This window comes from Fukomys damarensis, unplaced genomic scaffold (assembly GCF_012274545.1).
Source record: "Fukomys damarensis isolate Sample0158 unplaced genomic scaffold, DMR_v1.0_HiC HiC_scaffold_6, whole genome shotgun sequence".
Classification (NCBI taxonomy): Eukaryota; Metazoa; Chordata; class Mammalia; order Rodentia; family Bathyergidae; genus Fukomys; species Fukomys damarensis.
The window spans coordinates 41,083,228-41,092,643 of NW_022900918.1; the positions used below are offsets into that span (position 1 = coordinate 41,083,228).

At 49.3% G+C, this 9,416-nt stretch overlaps 1 pseudogene; it reads left to right on the plus strand.

Moving 5' to 3' along the window:
• The first annotated feature begins 4,442 nt into the window (after positions 1 to 4,442).
• On the plus strand, positions 4,443 to 4,669 carry LOC117285151 (annotated as a pseudogene).
• The last annotated feature ends 4,747 nt before the right edge of the window (positions 4,670 to 9,416 follow it).

The following is a 9,416-nucleotide window of genomic DNA, read 5'->3' on the forward strand; positions in this document are numbered from 1 at the left end:
TTTCTCTCTCTCCTTTTTTTTTTTTTTTTTTTTTTTTTTTTTTGTACCAGGGATCAAACTCAGGACCTTGCACTTGAGAGGAAGGAGGTGGAACCATGGAGCTAAATCCCTGGCCCTTAGATTTTTTTTTTCAAACCTGGTTTTCTATTGGATTATTTTTCCTTTCTTATTGATTTGCTGGCACTGTTTACCTCTTTCAGATCTGTCTTCTGTGAAATATGTGTGATTGTGAATATCTTTCTCTGCTCCCTGATTTCACTCCCTTAATGGTCTCTTTAGAGGAACTGAGTTTACCAATTTAATTTGTCATCTTTTAACGATTAGTGTTTTGGGAATCCTATTTAAGAAATTCTTTCTTATTCAAGTTCATTTGGAAAGATATCCTCTATGTTTCAGCCTACAAGGGGTGTTGATTACCTTTTATATTTAGAGATATCATTTGTGAGAAACCAAGATTCGTGTTTAATGTGGCATAGGGTCTCTGTGTGTCTGTTTACTTGCAAAGATCCCTGCTTCGACGTCTAAAAATAATTTTTAAATTATAAATAACACCTTCCCAAGTGACAGTGATCCTTCCTGACAAAATACCAGCCTGTGCAGGTGACCAAGGGAGAGCCCAGGCCGGAGCAGAGGCCGGAGCAGCAGTACCATTCTTGGTCTCACATAGCAGCCCTGAGCTCCACGTCTGCGGGTCCCTCAGCCGCAGTCCACCAAGCAGTGGGAGAGGCAGGACTGGAGCCCACGCATCCCCTGAGCCCACCGCCAGTGTGGAACCCAGTCACTCCTGGCGCAGAGTGAGAGTCAGGCCCAGGCCGGTGCCTGCCCTTCCCGGCTTCCATCCTCCAGCCAACAGACGCCAGTCTACCCATTCTCCAAAATAGCCCCCGCTCTCTCCGAAGGAGAGGCCATCACCAGGACTGAATTACCTGGCCTGCACCATCTCTGGTCTCTTGTGTGAGTAAATTCCCCTGCACTTGTCACCTTCTACACCATGTGTTTGAAGGGACGTCTCAGACCCCTTCCAACGGGAGAGGCAGCGGCCCCTCTGAGGCTCGAGGGGAGAGACACTTCCTACAAGGGGTCCTGGGGCAACAGGGACAGATGAGCCAGGGACTCATCTTGGGGCTCCTGGGACTCCTGGCTCACACACTAAGAGGCAAGGGCAGCCTCACCTAAAGCCCTGGGGGCGGGAGGAGGCCGAAGCCTTCAGCCCAGTGTCTGCACAGAGCGGGCTGGGGCAGCCGCACAGGCCCCCTGGCTTCTCGGAGCCACGCTGCCGACCTGGCTGCTGCTGGGTGACAGCACTGGTGCACTTCTCCCTCTGCGCCCACACCGCACCCATCTGCTGGAAGCACGAGTCCCCTTCTCATGACGTTAACATTCTAAACAAACAACTGTGTCACATCAATCCAGTCGATGCTTTCTGAACCACACTACCATCATCGAAGTTATGGGAATGTATTTTGTACAACTTCAACGTTCCGCTCAAAATCAATAAAAATCCATTATCTCATATTTCACCTGCTGTGCACTAGAGAGATGGTAGAAATAAATCTCTCCGAAGAAAGAATTAAGCTGTCCCCCACAATTACTAGTCATTGATATTTACTTCTTACCAGATCATACCTGGTAGACGATTACTGGTAATTAAACGAAGAGTAGATCAGCCTCACAGGACAGGAAATGCTCCATCGTTAGGAGGAGATCTCGCATTTGTGCTGATGGCCCTTCCCTCGAATGCCGAGGTGGTAAGCGGGACACTGCTCAATGCTCTGCGCGGTGCCTCTGAGCATTGATTTAATTTTAAAACACGTATGCAGGCAGCACGGATAACTAATATGAAATAAAGAAAAATCCAGTAGTTACTGTGACAACCTCAAACACTGCTGGATTTAGGCAAAAAGTAAGAAGAATCAAGATGTGTAGTCATGAAGAACAGCGCCCAACATGAGTTACTGACGAACCAGAGAAGCTCAGGGCCGGCCGAGGGCCCATGCAGTAATGAGGCCCTTGGAAATGAACCTGTGACGTTCAGGACTCACGGGCACAAGTGGGTATCGGCTCCTTCGTGGCCCCCTCCCCCAGGGGCCCGGGCACAGAGAGAGAGGCAGGATCATCGCTCACAGCAACAGAAGCACAGGAGAGCCGAGCAAGGGACCCACAGGGAGCCACCACATCTCGGGGCCGCAGGGGGGCGCCGGCCCCAGCCCTCTGCAGGTCTGCACTGTCCTCTCAGTTCAGCACCGGGGTGCAACCATGTGCACTTCCTCGTCCTTGGCCTCTGAGCCTGAGTCCCTGAGTGTGCAGGACTGCTTGGGACTAAGTCCCTAGGCCTAGCACGAAACCAGGAGTCCTGTGTGGTCCCTCAATGTGACTGTGCGCATCCAGCCCCAGGCCTCAGCCAGGCACAGGCTGCCTCTGTGACACGGGTCCCCTAAGTTGGGCTGAGAAATTCCAATCTCCTTGTGGCGCCACAGCCACCTGATGGCCACCAGTGCCACGGCGCTCCTTTGTTGGTGGCGAGCGACATAAACAGACCTCCTCCCTGCGGACCCCGTCAGGGTACAGCACGTTCAGCTAGGGACAGCACGTTGAGCTTGATAAGGGCGTTGACGGTCTCGTGACTGGCTTACACATTTACCATGGCCCACTTTTATCACTTCCAGTGAACTTCTACTTATAAAAGCTGATTTACAGTAGCAAGGTGTCGCACTGCCAGCCCAGCCCAGGATGGGTCACTTCCTCTTCTGGGTGATGTCATGGACTGTTGCTTTGTTCCCCAGTCTCAAGAGGACAAAATCCACTGATAACGTTGCCAGTAAAAGGCCACACCCCGGGATTTACCTGCAGAGAGATGAAAAGTGAGTGGGGACTTTGACCCTGGAAAACATTGCTGTTCCTACTCTGCCATGGGAAAGATGGTCAGAAAATGCAGTGAATGCTTGCAGTTTCAAAATGAATTTATTACAGCAAAAGACACAAGGCTGTGAACCCAGCTCAAAGTGCTCTCTGTTCACGCCAACACGAGCACACCCATCCCATCGCCCGGGCCACTTCTGCAGCAGCTCTGGAGTCTCTTTCCTGAGGGTCTTTATTTACACTGCTCTGACTGCCTCCATGTCCTGGATGGATTCCAGGAATTTCCCTTTCATGGTCATGTTGGCTTTGGGAAGCAGCCGGAAGTCACACAGTGCCAGATCTGGTGACTGAGGTGAACCAGGACACAGCGCCTTCTTTCATTTCCCTTGGATGGCACTGGGCTGCGGCATTCACCATGTTTTTGATCATACCTCACCTCGACCTTCAGGAAAGAGGATTTCCAGAGCGGTTAGAAAAAGTGTCAAGAACACAGGATAAGTGTGCTCAAGGCAAGGGGCTGGATTTGGGAGAGTTTCGTGGCACGGCGTCTTTCATTGCAATAAATGCTTTTGTACTGAAAGCGTCCTCCAACTCCCTGATCACACCGTGTACGTATGACGCTTGGCCAAAGGTGGAATCACCAAAATGAACGCATCAGAGCTCCTATTCAGCCTTGCCTGACTGTGTTGTGCCTGCTGCACTCCGGGAGGACCCCAGCTCAGGTCGGCAAGCTCCAGGGAGCCTCAGGGACAGCGGGGACCCACGTTTATATCAGAGGCAGAGCTTTATTTGATGGGAAGCAAGGGCGTGCCTGCATCCGGAAAGCCTGGAGAATAGGACTCGCAAAGAAACAACCAGGGTTTCTGAGCCAAGAGTCCAGGAGGCATGGTGCAGCTGATAGGGACAGGTTGTGGGACACTAAGTTTTCTGCCTGCCTGGGCTAAGAAGTTCATCTCAGGGCAGGGGGATCCAGAGCAGAGAACGACCAGCCTGGGTTTAGTTTTAAAATACAAAACCACCCTAGCTGCTTTGAAAGGGGGCAAAGTGGGGAACGAGGCAGCAGTGCCAGAGGCCTGTCCCACGGTGCCAAGACAGAGCCCGCAGAGCTCTAAGGGTCGCAGCAGGCAGAAGTTGATGGCTGGAGACACAGAAGCCGAGGCTACATCAAGGACAGCCTCAGCACAGACCAGGAACGCAGGACCGACCGGAACGAGGCTGGACAGGGCCAGGGAACCCGGGCTCCGAGAGAACCGTGGTGGGGGTGCTATTCCACCAGGGCTGGGGTCTCAACTCAGGACAGACAGGAATTCAGCTGTGACAGGTGCAGGCTAGGCCACGGCATGAAGAGCTAGAGAGCCTCAAACACCTGCGCTGCCCAGAAGGAGAGGATGGAAAGCAATTGCCCAAGAGCCCTGGGAAGACCTAACAACTTAGGTTCCAAAACCAAGGAAAGAGGCAGGAGAGGGTCCAGTCTTCTGGGTCTTAAGCACATAATCTCTGTGTTTATTCATAAAAGTATCTTTGACATTTAAACCTCACACAGCCCATTACCAGTGTTACAACTTGAAAAATAGAAAATTTCAATCGCTTCTCGGCCTTTTGGCTAAGATCAAGTGTAGGAAAATAGAAAATTTCATACGTAAGCAAAACAATTTCTCCTAACCCTATCTCACCAAAACAAAAACTTCTCACATTTTTTCACAAGTATTTCAATTACGTGCCTCTATTTATCCTAGAGCTCTCTTGCAAAACAGGAACAGATCCAAACTGAGAAAGAATTGCTTTTCAGTTTTAGTGCAGTTGACGTTTATATTTTCATGTACACTTTTAGGTTTTGAGAAAGAAACATATTTATTACTTTGAGACTGAGCACAGAGAAATTATGAATGTTTCTGGGGCTACTTGTTAAGTGAACAATTTCCTTTCTGTAGGAAATTATTTTTATGTTAGATATTTTTCTATTAGTATTTAAAAATAATTCTTAAATATGTAAACACCAAAAATACAGTTTTAAATTCTTATGGATCAGACTCAAAGGAAGAAGTCAGCCAGCTTTTCTAAATTATTAAAGTTGCACCCTTCAAGCCAGTGTTTGCAAAACCAATTTGAGAGCAATGGCTGCTTCTCATACTTGCACACTGTACCTGTTACTTGGGGTCTTTTATTGCTCTTATCTTTTGGCCTGATGTGATATATTTCCCACTTTCCACCTGTTTCTAGGCATCTTTGATTATATATCAGGCATAAAATTAAATGCTTGTAAGCCGGGCGTGGTGGCTCATGCCTGTAATCCTAGCACTCAGGAGGCTGAGGCAGGAGGATCGCTGTGAGTTCAAGACCAGCCTGGGCTACACAGTGAGTTCCCGGTCAGTCTCAACTACATAGTGAGACCCTGTCTCAAAAAACCAAAAAAAAAAAAATGCTTGTAAATATTTCTGGTTTCACAAAAATGGACCAGGACAGGCTATCAGTACACTGCTAAGGCCTGGTGCAGTGCAGTGCAGGGGCTGGGGAATACAGGGGGTTGATGGGCAAAGATGAGTTCCCCTGGGCCAGGCTCCAGGGATGGGAAGCAGGACCAGGGCCGGGGTAAGAGGAGGCTCTGTGACCCTTGATACAGAGTCCAGATTCTCCTCCGTGTGCATCATTAGCCCTGTGTGCACCTGCAACGAGTTCTGGGGACAGAGACACAGCCTACGGAGGGAGAATGGATCAGCCTCAGGTACAGCCTCCTGACAACCAGCAGGATGGCTCTTTTAAGGGAGGCCATGTTCTGAAAATTCTTCTGTAACAACTTTCCAAAAGCTCACCAATGTGTTAGGTATCAAATACCAGTGGCAGAAATACAAGGTATGATGTAAAAAATAGGGTTTATGCTTATGTTAAAAATAAATGTTGCCACAAATCCCTCTCAAAATACTTTTGTTCACTTGCTCACACTCATCCCATCGTCCTCGCCAATTCCTGCAGCAGCTCTGGAGTCCTCTTCCCTGAATGTCTCCAGCACTACACTGGCTGCCTGGATATCCTGAATGGATCCAGAATGTGTCCCTGTCCTGGTCATTCTGACTCTGGGGAAGAGCCGGAATGCACACAGCGCCAGATCCGGTGAATAAGGTGGATGAGGACACAGCGTCGTGTTTTTTGGTTTTTTTTCTTGGTACTGGGGATCAAACTCAGGATCTTGCACTTGCCAGGCAGGTGGCTGAACCACTGAGCTAAATCCCTGCATGGTTTACCGTACTTTGCATAGACCCTCAGGAAAGAAGATGCAAGAGCTGCTGCAGAAAATGGCAAGAAACGGGGAGAATGTGTTCAAAGTGAGGAGGACTGTGTGGAAGAGGTTTTTAGGCCAACGTATCTTTCACTGCGATTTTTTAAAATTTGAACACTCACTGTGTATTTAACCACAGCCCCTATGCACCTTCTTATGTTTTAAAATTCTACACTGTTTGGAGCAAAACAATGAACATTTAGGACTTTGGCTGAAATCCCTGCCATATCTCAGGCTGTTTGCCAATCTGTACCAGCTGTAGACAAAGGTGAATAGGTCCCCTCATCTGTGAGCGGAGGAAGCCACTCCCATCACTTAATGGCCCTGACTGGGAGAGACACTGAGACTCAGACCCCTGCCCCTGTGTGAATGCACTCATGGTGTGTGCTGTTCTGAGACCGCTGGGTTCTGTAGTGTCCCTGGAGTAGGTTACAGATATGGGACCAGATTACTTTTTTCTGTGTTCTTCAGCAAGGAACTTGACCAGCAGCATCCAAGACACAGGCACCCTCTCCGCACCACTCCGGCACCTCCACCCAGAGTGCAGCCACTCGGAGCACCAGTCAGGCCCCAGTGCAGGAAGCCTGGGTGAGTGCGTGCACAGCAGGAAGAGACACTGCTCTCCCAGTCGGATCTCCCAAGTCTGTTAGACACTGAGACTCAGACCCCTGCCCCTGTGTGAATGCACTCATGGTGTGTGCTGTTCTGAGACAGCTGGGTTCTGTAGTGTCCCTGGAGTAGGTTACAGATGTGGGACCAGATTACTTTTCTCTGTGTTCTTCAGCAAGGAACTTGACCAGCAGCATCCAAGACACAGGCACCCTCTCCGCACCACTCCGGCACCTCCACCCAGAGTGCAGCCACTCGGAGCACCAGTCAGGCCCCAGTGCAGGAAGCCTGGGTGAGTGGGTGCACAGCAGGAAGAGACACTGCTCTCCCAGTCGGATCTCCCAAGTCTGCCTTTGGAAGGCTACACTCTCCCAATGATGCTGATGCCTTATGATTTTCTTCCAAACACAATTCCAAAGCAACTTAACTGTCACCACCTGATCATTCTGTTCGTGAGCTTTTGAATTAAGGGATTGAAACTGATTTGGAATAAAATATTGAAACAGAATTCTCTCTTCCATTAGAAGCAATGTCAAGCTCAGAATAATTTACATTTTGCAGCTTTATGGTCTGAATGCTGTCACATGGAGCTGTGTCTAAATTGTGTAAAAGAACCCAAGCCGCATACAGAGAATTACACAGCTGTCTGCACACTCATGTAACCCCACGCATGCCACACAAGGATGTAGGCACACACACGTGCACACAGAAAGGTTAGCACACACACGTGTGCACACACATGCATGGGTACATACACTGGTGCACACACACACATAGCAGATGATGCTGGCTCTGCTGGCCAGATTATTATCCTGTGGCACGATGTTCCTTGTTTTCCCGGCTCCCTGGTGCCTGTGAGCCCTCAGCAGAGCAGTGAGAGTAGTCGTCTGGCCTGCAAGGACTCTCCGTCTGGGACAGAGCCCTTCACTCCAGACGGGAAGAGACAGCGGCCGTGTCCTGCTCTCTGTCACCTCTGGAACATCTGGCACTGTGGGAGTGGGAGCGTGGCAGGGACCCAGAGCTCGTGTGCTGACAGCGCTGAGTCCCCTGTCCCTGCCCAGGATGTGAGGGGCCACACGCAGAGCCTCTTCCAGCCACATGGCTTCAGTGATGGGGGCAGTGGGCTGGCAAATGAGGAGGAAAAAAGCCCTTGTTCTGCAGAGGGAGTCTGACTCCTGGGGAACTGATGTAAGAGACCCCAGCAGGCGGCCAGGTTCCCAATTAGGGTGGCTGTAAAGCCCAGCCTTAACCTAAGTCAGAATCTCAGATGTGGCGGGGATCCAAGAAACATTAAACACCAAGCAGAAATATTAGAACCCACACCAAGCTCATTACCATGCAGGTGTGAACCCGGTGGTTCAAAGGGCCTGCCTGCATCTAACGACGGGAACGGGTTCAATAAAAGTTTATGTGCTGCCTGGTTTCCATGTTGCCCGCGCTCTTTACAGCGTGTGCTTCTCTGCTCGCCCTAATGCGATCTTCAAAGAGGGACGAGGCCGCGGCTCACAGATTTTCCACATCAGACACCGTGGGACAAATCGCCCCTGCACTTCTAGACTGCACACAGCCAAGGAAGCTTTTATTTTGTATTTCACTGGACCAGCAAGAATCCGACGCTTCATTTCTCAGGCATTTTGAAGGATCCATCAGGAAAGGAAACAAAAGGCTAAAGGTGTAGGGAAAATTGGAAAGGTAGGGGAAAGTGAATAAGGGAAAAGAAAAAATTGAAGTGTTTGTAAAGGGGGAGGGGAGGAGGGGTGAAGGGAGGGCAGGACAAGGGGAAAAATGAGAACCAAGACCTGTCATGGAAAGCTACAGGATCCCAGTGATGAACGTAACTGTACTGTACATCTAAAATGTACCAATAAATTTAATAAAGATAAAATCAAACAAACCAAAAAAAAAAAAAAAGATTTCGCTCTTAACTGATCACACATGTTCCTATGTCAAAAAAAACAGCCAACCCACCCAAAAAGACCCACTGGGAAGAGTTTGTGGAAATTGTCAAATTTCTTACAGTGTTCAAATTACTTACAGTGAAGTAAAAATAAAACTCAGCTACATTCAATCTTTTTAGTTTTCCTCAGAAGATAAATTTCCTATGGGAGTGGTGGCACATGCCTGTAATTCCTGCATTCTGGGAGGCCGAGGCAGGAGGATCAAAACTTCAAGCTCAGCTGGGGCAGTTTAGCAACTTAGTGAGACTGTCTCAGAATGGAAAAGTACTAAAAATTATGGAGAAAAAGCTGAATTTGGAGGAAGTCAGTACCTTTTTGTTTTTTATTTATTTAGGAAAAGAGAGGCTGTAATGTCCCTCCGTGCTGAGAAAATATAAAAAGTGAGGAATCTCATGCCCCGACTACAGCTGCAGAGTTAATTCTGAAAACCCAGCCTGACATGGCTGGGCCCACACCGGTGCTCCCAGGGCCCTTTCACCAGTGACTGGCCCTCCAGCCCCTCCTCCTCCTCAGTGTGCTGTCCTCTCAGGAGATTGGGTCAAATAATCATGTGCTCAGCTGTAATGCAGCTGTGCCGTTCTGGCTTCCACGAGGCTGAAGTCTTAAGGACCACAGTAACGGTGCAGAGCGAGGTGTCGCTTCCAGGAAACATCCGCACAACCACTCCAGCGACGACAAACAGCCAGCTGCAGCTCGCGAGCCGGAGCTTTGCCAAC